At 46.4% G+C, this 9,923-nt stretch overlaps 2 long non-coding RNA genes across 2 annotated transcripts in view; both read left to right on the top strand.

Annotated features, from left to right (window-relative positions):
* LOC116074680 overlaps window positions 1–615 on the top strand; it is a 7,135-nt gene extending 6,520 nt beyond the window's left edge. The window contains exons 2-3 of the long non-coding RNA XR_004112248.1: window positions 309–378; window positions 503–615. This is a non-coding gene — a long non-coding RNA (uncharacterized LOC116074680). The remainder of the gene's footprint in view (window positions 1–308; window positions 379–502) is intronic.
* Window positions 616–7,304: 6,689 nt separating this feature from the next.
* Window positions 7,305–9,923, top strand: part of LOC116074678 — a 3,742-nt gene continuing 1,123 nt past the window's right edge. Inside the window, exon 1 of the long non-coding RNA XR_004112246.1 lies at window positions 7,305–7,428. This is a non-coding gene — a long non-coding RNA (uncharacterized LOC116074678). The remainder of the gene's footprint in view (window positions 7,429–9,923) is intronic.

Genomic DNA, 9,923 nt, shown 5'->3' with positions numbered 1-9,923 from the left:
CTTATCACAATTTTTAAAAGTTCTCTTCAATAGATTCCTGTCTAAATTATTATTTTTTTTTTTGGAAGGGGCAATAAGGAAGAGGTCACAAAAGCCTTCTTATCTCTCATACTCAGACTGGAGTCACACATAGCTTGGCCTTCTTGGTCAGTAGCATGCATTTAGGACTTCCACGGGGTTTCTGGCTTCAGCATGGACCACAGTTTCTCACTCAGCAGTATGCATTTGGGACTTCCCCACGGTGTTGCGGGCACTACTTATAAAGTCCACACAAGTCCGCAGGAATAAATCGCTCCCTGAATCTCTAGATCTGCCTGATGACACCGATGGCACCCCACGTGTGGCTCCTGCCCTGTCTCCTGACACAGACCTGCGCTGGTGAGTGCAAGGTCCAGAGGGCAGAGGGATTCAGCCTCTGCTGGAGCGAGGGGGGCGGGTTACGCCACCGGGGAAGCCCCGCCCCTGCATCACTCACTGGACCCTCTGCCCCTTCTCCACCCAGGTCCCGAACCCCAAGCCCTGCTCCCCTACAGGCCTGAGCACCGCCCTGGAGTCCCAGGAGGATGTCGGAGTTTCATCCCTGACCGCCATCCTCAGGCTCACACTCATCGCCCACTCGGTACGGGTTCACAGAAGTCAGTTAGGTGAACCACTCGGAGTTCCTGCGATTAGGTGGCAACGCCAAGACTCTGAGGATGGAGCCCTGCACTTTGTGGCTGGAGCAGGAGGGGCTGGAGTACTAGGGCAGGAAACATAGAGAGCCAAGAATGAGGAACAGACTTTCCTAGTGAACCAGAGGACCCTGCTGAGCTACTACAACCAGCCCTTTATAGTCAGCAGCACACATTTTGATCTTCCACACGGTTTAAGGTTCAGCATGGACCACAACATCTCAGCCCGTCCTAAGTTGTTTTTTTAAGATTTATTTATTATTATTTAAGTTTCAGCATGGACAACATCTCAGCCCATCCTAAGTTTTTTTTTCTAAGATTTATTTATTATTATTATAAACGAGTACACTGTAGCTGTCTTCAGATACACCAGAAGAGGGCATCAGATTTCATTATGGGTGGTTGTGAGCCACCATGTGGTTGCTGGGATTTGAACTCACGACCTTCAGAAGAGCAGTCGGTGCTCTTACCCACTGAGCCATCTCAACAGCCCCCATCCCATACTAAGTTTTATCTTCTGCCCTGGGCACCAAGCTGTTTCATCATCTTTCCTTCACCTTTTTAAAGCATCTTTGCAGGGACCTGCCCTTCTCTGGTATTTCTAGGAACACTTCCTGGTTCGGCAGACTCCTCTGCTGCCTCCACCACCTCAGAGCCTCCAAGGATCTCTCTGCATCCTCAGAGCTACTCCACAGGCTGCAGGCAGGAAAAGTTTGGGTGGACCGACTTGAAACACTGGATCTGAGCCCAGATGACAGCCAAATTTCCCTCTCCCTCTCTCTCTCTCTCCCTCTCTTTCTCTCTCTCTCTCCAGGACTTCTCTGTATAGTCCTGACTGTCCTGGAACTCACTCTGTAGACCAGGCTGGCCTCGAACTCCCAAGTGCTGGGATTAAAAGATGTGTGCCACCACCTCCTAGCTGGAATTTCTCTTTTAATTGGTCAAAGAGATGGTGTCTTGCTTAAAAAGGCTTCCATGTGCTTGTTCCTTATGCAGGAGTCTGATGGAAACAAATTGCTAGTTACAATTACCTTACACCACTTCAGAACTCTGGTCCATGGTCCAGCCAGTTCTACAATTGCATCTGACCTTACTTAAACTTTATATTTAACCTCATATTGATTTGTGCTCATCTTGATGTAAATTTTGTTCTTCTTCACTTTGTCTCTTAATGTTTTTCAAACTGTGTTGCAGTTATTACCACCTGACTATGTTCTGTATCTTTACCATCTATTAGGTTATTTTGTGTCCCCATGGATGGACCCTCTACTGACATACATGAACTACTTCTCCTTCTGCATAGTGAGTTTTGTTAGCTTGAAAGAGTTACAGCGCTCCTCAGCTCCTGACTGGAGATCTCTAAAAGGGAGACACACATCAAATAATAAAACAATATAAAGGGCTATCCAGAAAGGCATTTGCTACCACGCCTAAGAACCTGAGTTTGATTCCAGGGATCTACAAGAAGGAAGAAGCAGGTCATTTGAAATTTGTTCTGAGGTTGTTACAATGTATTCACACATCCCATTCCCAACCACCATAAAGTAATTATTTCACACCCACACACATGTGAGTTTGACCTGTCTCCTCCCCAGACCCTTTTCCTGCCTTTCCCACCTGGCATAGACCCCAGCTCTGCTCACCAAGCAGAGGCAGTAGAACAGCTGTGGATTCTAGGACCTTTGCACAGCACTTGCCTTGTACAGCTTGAAGCGCGGTGTGCAGTCTATGACTCATGGTTTGGTGACCTAATGTTACCCCTGTCCCGCCGTGATAATTATCAGCATCATGAGGAAATATAGGTTGGTCTAGGCCAGCCACAGAGACTTTTTTTTTCTTACCAGATCTTCCCAGAACAATCTGACTTCTCATTCTGACTAAACAGAAACTGCTCTCGAGGGGCCTACTTAAAATTTTCTGTTGCCCTCTGAGTTTAGCTAGGATTGGGATTCCTGGTGCTGAGTTGAGCAGGCATGCCGCCATTCTCCAGAGGATGCCAATCTGGGAGGAGGAGAACAACCCTAAACTCCAGTCATGGGAGCCTACCTCACCCTACATCATCTTAGAATGCCCTCAACCAACAGTCACTTTTAGTGTGATTAACTAATTAAACCTCATCCTATAAGTAGGTGTCCTAGGACAACTCCTTCAGCCCTAATGGAGAACACCTGTGGAGCTTGGAAGAGAAGGTCAATGGCTCAGTGGGGAAAGCACTTGCCACCAATGCTATCCCTGAGACCAACACAGTGGAAGGAGAGAACGAGGTTCTGAAAGGTTCCCTCTGACGTCTGCATCTGTGCTGTGGCCAGAAGATGGCTGGGAACACATGCAGACAGACAGGCAGACAGACAGTCGGACAGACAGACGGACGGACGGACAGACAGACAGACAGACAGACAGACAGACACACACACACACACACACACACACACATGCTCACACTGTGAAAGTAATAACATTTAAAACTCCAGAGTTTGGGGTCTTATTATAGGAAGTGAAAGAAGCGCAGGAATGGGGAAGGAGATGAAGAAATAAGATTTGTCTGTAGGTTTCTTCTCAATTCAGGTCTAAGGAAGGTGTTGGGGGAGGGTAACATAACAGTGCTCTCTGCCAAGCAGCACAGGGTTCTGGGCAAAGTCAGCCATTGAGGTCTGAGATGGAGTAGCCCTAGCAGGCTCCTCCCCATCTCGCTAGTTTCTCTCCCCACCCCCAACCTGGTGAGGTCTTTCTGTTCTGACACTGATGACAAGTTGGCAGTTATCACCCCTATAGGATAGTGAGATCCTGAGACAACAACCAGCTTCCTGACCACTACTGGTTATAAACTCCGCCCAGATCCGGAGGAATCAAACACTGACTGACCAAGCTAGCCACTACTGGTTATAAACTCCGTCCATATCCGGAGGAATCAAACACCTGCCTGACCAGGCTGTGCTTTGTGGCTGGGAGGTGGGTGGGTGTGTGGCCGCCCAGGTGGGGGGCCCACCCTGGCCGCGACCCAGACCAGGGCAGGTGAGTGTGGGGTCCCGAGAGAAATGGCCTCTGCCAGAAGGAGCTTGGGCGCCACCCAGAAGCCCAACAGTCCATCTGTGCCCTCTCCACATGTGTTCAAACCCCCTACTAACCTCCTCACCCCGAACATCTGCTCAGGGTCCTGGGAGGAGATCCTGGTCTCACCACTTACAGTCCTCAGGCTCACACTCGCTGTGGCATTTTCTCACCACCATATCTGGGCAAGACTTAGAGGAGCCATGATTCATGAAGTAGGCAGTATGGACCACATGCATTTACTGTGCTTTGCCAGAGACGGGGACACTCCACCTATGGTGGAGCAGGAGACAAAGAGAGCCAAGAGCACAGAGCAGACTTTCCTTGGGAGGCAGAGGAAGGTGGATTTCTGGGTTCAAGGCCAGCCTGGTCTACAGAGTGAGTTCCAGGGCAGACAGGGCTACACAGAGAAACCATGTCTTGAAAAAAACAAAAACAAACAAACAAACACAAAAGTACAAAGTGGAAGTGTCAGCCTAGGAAAAGGACAAAGGTGTGAGGCTGACTCATCCACTCTGCTCCCCCTGTACTCTGCCCCTCCTCCCTGCTTCAACTCTCAGCCCTGCAGTCCTCCTTTTCACTCTCTTTCACTTCCTGTTTTAGAAACAACTCCCAAAAAGCAGAACTGCCAGCATCTTCAGAGATGTTAAGAATTTATTCAGTATTTCCTGGACATGGAGTAGAGGACAATGATGATGACCTTGATAAAAATGAGTGTTTCCTATTCAAGCATGGTAGCACACATTTTTAGTCCTGGCACTCAGCATGTAGAGGCAGGAAGCTTTTTGAGTTTGAGGCCAGCCTGAACTACATAGGGAGTTCCAGGACAGCCAGGGGAGGAAAACCCTTTGAGTGCCAATCCAACCCCCACCCCTGAAAAATAAACTTTTCTGCATGTGATTCTCAAGTATATGAAGGCCTTCTGGTCTACCCATGGCCAAGGAAGGACAGTGAGGCCTTTGATCCCTGCAAATGCTTGCCTCAGACATGCTTGATCACCCTTAACAGAATTTGTAGTCACCCAGCCGTCATCTGCAGCCTCTGATGATTTTGTCCAGTGCTGCTGGGGAACCCCTGGGGATGATTTGTTCCCTCTATTCATCAGGAGGGCTGCTGTGCCCTTGGCTTGGATCCTCCTCTTGGAGCCCCAGTGGTTCCTGCTCCTGGGCTAATCTCTGGTTTCCAATCCTTCCCTGTAAATGAGGAAGAAATATCAATATTGCAAACCATGCACATTAAATGTGTCCACAACAATTATCCTACTATGTTTCCAGGTAATTGAAAGACTTTTCTACAAAGCCGAGAATACACACACACACACACACACACACACACACTCAAAACCAAATATTTGAGATCTATGGAGGAGTTGCCTGTAGCCCTGAGAGAGTAAATAGGCTCACCAGGAAAGCAGGTAGAGGTAGGAGGGAAGTTGACAGTGAAACACACTCAGCAAGAGACAAGTAGTGTAGGCAAAGGCAAAAGCAGAAATTCCCCTTCAGAGAAATAGACAGGACTGAAGAAATAATTGACTCAGGTCAATGTTAAAGAAGGCTGTGATGGTCAGAACTGATCTAAACTTGACAGTATCCAGAATCCAGTTGCAAAGGAAAGTAGCTTCCAGGTGTGCCTGGAGGAAATTACCAAGAGTAAGTTACTCTCTGGAATGCCTGGGAGGCATCGTCTTCTTTAGGTTGAGTTTGGAAGACTCTTTCCTAATATGGACAGAACTTTGCTCTGGGCTGGAGTCTTACACTGCCAGGAGACAGCTGCCAGCAACTCTCCCATTTACCTCCCCATTTTGTTAACAGAATCAAGATGAATTCACATCCCCAGACTCAGGAACCTGCTCCTACTCTGCTTCTCAAAAATTCAATATATATATATATATATTGAATTTTTGGTTTTTGCGAGACAGGGTTTCTCTGTGTAGCCCTGGCTGTTCTGGAACTCACTCTGTAGACCAGGCTGGCCTCGAACTCAGAAATCTGCCTGCCTCTGCCTCCCAACTGCTGGGATTAAAGGCATGCGCCACCACTGCCCAGCTTTTTTAAAATATTTATTTCTTATTATACATAAGTACACTGTAGCTGTCTTCAGATGTGTCAGAAGAAGGCATCAGATCTCATTACAGGTGGTTGTGAGCCACCATGTTGTTGCTGGGGTTTGAACTCAGAACCTTTGGAAGAGCAGTCAGTGCTCTTACCCGCTGAGCCATCTCACCAGCCCCCAAATATTTTCTTTTTTTTCTTTTCTTTTCTTTTCTTTTCTTCTTCTTCTTCTTCTTCTTCTTCTTCTTCTTCTTCTTCTTCTTCTTCTTCTTCTTCTTCTTCTTCTTTTTTTTTTTTTTATGAGATAAGGTTTCTCTGTGTAGCCTTGGCTATCCTGGAACTCACTCTGTAGACCAGGCTGGCCTTGAACTTAGAAATCCGCCTGCCTCTGCCTCCCAAGTGCTGGGCCAAATATTTTCTTAATTGTCTATAAGCCAGTAAACGAATGTAGAACCTGCTGTCATCAATATCAAGATGTCTACATTGTAAGAGTAGAATCAACTTCATTCCAAACCCTCATTTACTGCACACAGTTGACCTGCTTTTCTTCCTGTATCACCTTGAGCTCTGGACCAAGTCTCTGTGAGGATGAGATAAGGGTCTTGGATTCCCAATGGAGTGTCTAAGGGAATGAGTTAAGGGTCTTGAAGACAGGTGTCCTAGAAAAAGCCCAGTCTACAACAGATACTCCCTTGCTTAACCATTAATGTCAAACTAGGATTGGATGACCTGGCATCTTCCCCTAATCCCCATCACATCCCACACCATGCCACCCTACCCACCCTGCTCATTTTTTGTTGCTTTGCCTTTTAAATCTACAATACAGCTTCCCCTCAATGCTGCTGAGATCAGGCCACCTCCCTGAGGACTCAGAAAATGAAGCTTTCATTTTTAACCTTCTGTCTCTAAAGTTGAGTACTGTTTCCACCCAGAACCAAGAACACTGTATAAATGGAAAACACCTTTGGAGCTTTTGTTCTGGAATCAGCTACTACATCTTCTGGACTCCAGGGCCAATGCCCTGGTTCGGTGAGCCACTCATTTCCTGCCTTGCTTTTGTCAGAGTATTTTTTCAAAGCAAGAGGAAAAGAAACCCAGACAGATGCCCTCATCCCATACAGTTAAAGATTATGGAGGGTTACAAACTGAAACTCACAGGGACTGTGAAGTCTCTGTACACATCAAAAGGTAGAGAAAGGAAAAATAAGGCAGTTGAAGACATGGCTCACACCTGGAAAATGTTGCCTTAGGTCCATGACTGAACTCCAACTTCCACGGGAATTAAAACTACCCTGTATCTGAATGGGGGAAACAACTCTTTGTGAGTGTTAGGTCTGGCTCAGAGACATTGAGTAGCTCTCACACAGAGGCTTTAACAGAAATGTCTGAAGCAGCAGCGTGTGCTGCCTGAGTGAGCACATCTCAGGATGACATAACAAAGAAATGAAGCTCTGGCAAGGGTGTAAGAGAGGAAATAGTACATGAAGAAAAGCAGGTGACTTTCAACAAGAAAACCAAAGACAGTGGAGAACAGTGTGACCCAGGATCACAGGGTCTGGCTTGGGGTGGAGGACACTCAAGCTCACTGCTGGGAATGTCCCTTGACACTGAGGCTACAGAAATAGGAGGATCATAGAGACTGGGCAGAGGATGGAGAGGTAGGTCAGTAGTTAAGATCATTAGCTGCTCTTCCAGAGCTCCTGAGTCCAACCCCCAGCAACCATCTGCTGGCTCACAACCATCTGTATTGGGATCCTATGTCCTCCTTTGGTGTGCATGAAGACAGTGTACTCATATATATAAAATAAATATAGGTATGTGTGGGTTGCTGTCTGTATACAGGTGAGGGTGAGGGCAGGCAAAAGATAAGGCTAGAGCACATGATTGGGCAGTGGAAAAGGAAGGCAGGCACTGAGAGTTTTAGAGATGGGACAGAGAAACAGAGAGACAGCTAGGAGTTAGGGAGGAGAGAAAATGGAGGAAGGAGACAAATGGGATCCACAGGATTCACGTGGCTTGGAATAGCCACTGGTAGCTATGAATATCATCGAAGAACAATAGAATAATACAGGGCAATTTGCCCCACCTAGGAGTACAGCTTCTGTTTATATCAACTGAGCTTTGAGTTTTTGTGTGGGCATTTTGGGGGTTGAGAAATTACTGATATAAGTCTGACTAATAAATTACAAGGCCCAAGAGTTTTGATTTTTACTGGGTTATGAGGATTTGTGACCTCAAGCCACAGGAAAGAGGTTCAGAGGCAAGCACTAGAAAGTGAGAAGAATTTGACTTGCAGTTCCCAATGGGGGAGGGGAGACTGCATACTGCAGTGTACCCAGCATTAGCCAGGCATTAACATGGATTATTTGTTATATATTACATGCAAAAAGTGTACATAAAATAAACAAATTTTTTTTCTAAAAAGTCTGAAAAAAACAAGAAGGCACTGGGCAGTGTCTCTTCCTCTTGACTTTATCAGGGGCCATTTCTAAGACTTTCAGAGACAAAATGCATGAGAATTCATCTAGAGGTCAACTTTTCCACACCACATACCCTTCAACACCATTACACACTGTCCCAGCATGCTCCTGTTCCCTGCCTGTTTCTCCCATAGATGTGAAAGAAATGCTAAGAGGGTTACCTACCCAGCACAGCCAGAGAGCTGCAGCTCCCAACACTCCTGTGGTCACCAGGATGGGGACAGTCTCCCAAAGCTTAGAACTGGAGACACAAAGAAGCTTCAGCCTGAAGGGAGAGATGTTCTAAGGGCAGAAAGAAAAATCAGAGTTAGGAGAGCATCCCTTGCTTCACAGAGAAGGAACCACTTTTTTTTTCATTCTTCAAAGTTTTATTTCACTAACTTCAAGTCAAATTTCCACCCACTGCTATAAATTTCTCAATCTCAGAGAGAGAGAGAGAAAGAGAGAGAGAGAGACAGAGAGAGACAGAGACAGAGACAGAGAAAGGGAGACAGAGAGAGGCCCATGGTGTCTTCCATATAGAAAGTGAGGGTCCTGCAATGAGGCTCAGATCTCCAGGACAAGAAAGGGCAAGGCTATGAGAGCTGAGCCCTGCCACTCAATGGTAATTACAGAAAAGAAATGTTGACCTCCACTAGGAACATTTCAACATTCCCAGAACCCAACTCAGGCCTTCCATTCTACTCTGAGTCTCTAAATAATGAGAGCTCAGCCACATGGGAGTTTGACCTGTCTCCTCCCCAAACCATCCCTTCCTGCCTTTCCCACCTGACATACACTCCAGCTCTGCTTACCAAGAAGAAGAGACTCTCTTTCATGGTGAACACTAGCTCCTTCCAAGCGGCTCTCCAACAGCTCTAGATAACAGGACGCAGGGATCCCTGCTGATCACTTGCCCTGTGCTGCATGAAGTGCCATGGGCAGTCTATGATTGATTTAACATTTAAGGTCTCATCGATCCCCACACCCTGATAGTTATCATCAGTCTTATTAGGAAATGTGGCTTCCTTAGTGAAGGAACAGTGAAGCAACTTGTCATCTGTTTTGTGGTCTGCAGAAAGTAGAAAAAAAATGTCTCACCAAGTTTATCATCAAGACTCCAGCAGTAGCTTTTTATGTGTTTGATCTCTTCTTTTCAAAACTATCTGACTTTCCTCTAAGCCTTCTAGTCTGTCATCTAACTAAGATAGAAACTGCTCGCATCTCAGGGGCTACTTGAAATTTTTGTTACACACTGGGCTGAGCTAAGGTGAGGATTCCTGGTGCTGAGTTGGGCAGGTATGCCACCATTCTCCAGGGGATGTGAATCTGGGAGGAAAGGAATGACCCTGACCTCCAGGCTTGGGAACCCCCTCACCCTACATCATCTTAGAGTGATCTCAACCAACAGCCACTTTTAGTGTGATTAACTAATTACAACTTATCACATAAGGGCTGGAGAGATGGCTCAGCGGTTAAGAGCACTAACTGTTCTTCCAAAGGTCCTGAGTTTAAATCCCAGCAACCACATGGTGGCTCACAACCATCTGTAATGAGATCTGACGACCTCTTCTGGTGCATCTGAGAGCTACAGTGTATTTATGCATAATAATAAATAAATCTTTTAAAAAAAACTTATCACATAAGCAGGTGTCCTTGGTAACCTAGAACTTGGTCTCTGGTGCATGAAGGAC

The sequence above is a fragment of the Mastomys coucha genome, unplaced genomic scaffold, assembly GCF_008632895.1.
Source record: "Mastomys coucha isolate ucsf_1 unplaced genomic scaffold, UCSF_Mcou_1 pScaffold3, whole genome shotgun sequence".
NCBI lineage: Eukaryota > Metazoa > Chordata > Mammalia > Rodentia > Muridae > Mastomys > Mastomys coucha.
This window is presented reverse-complemented; position numbering and strand designations above follow the sequence as displayed.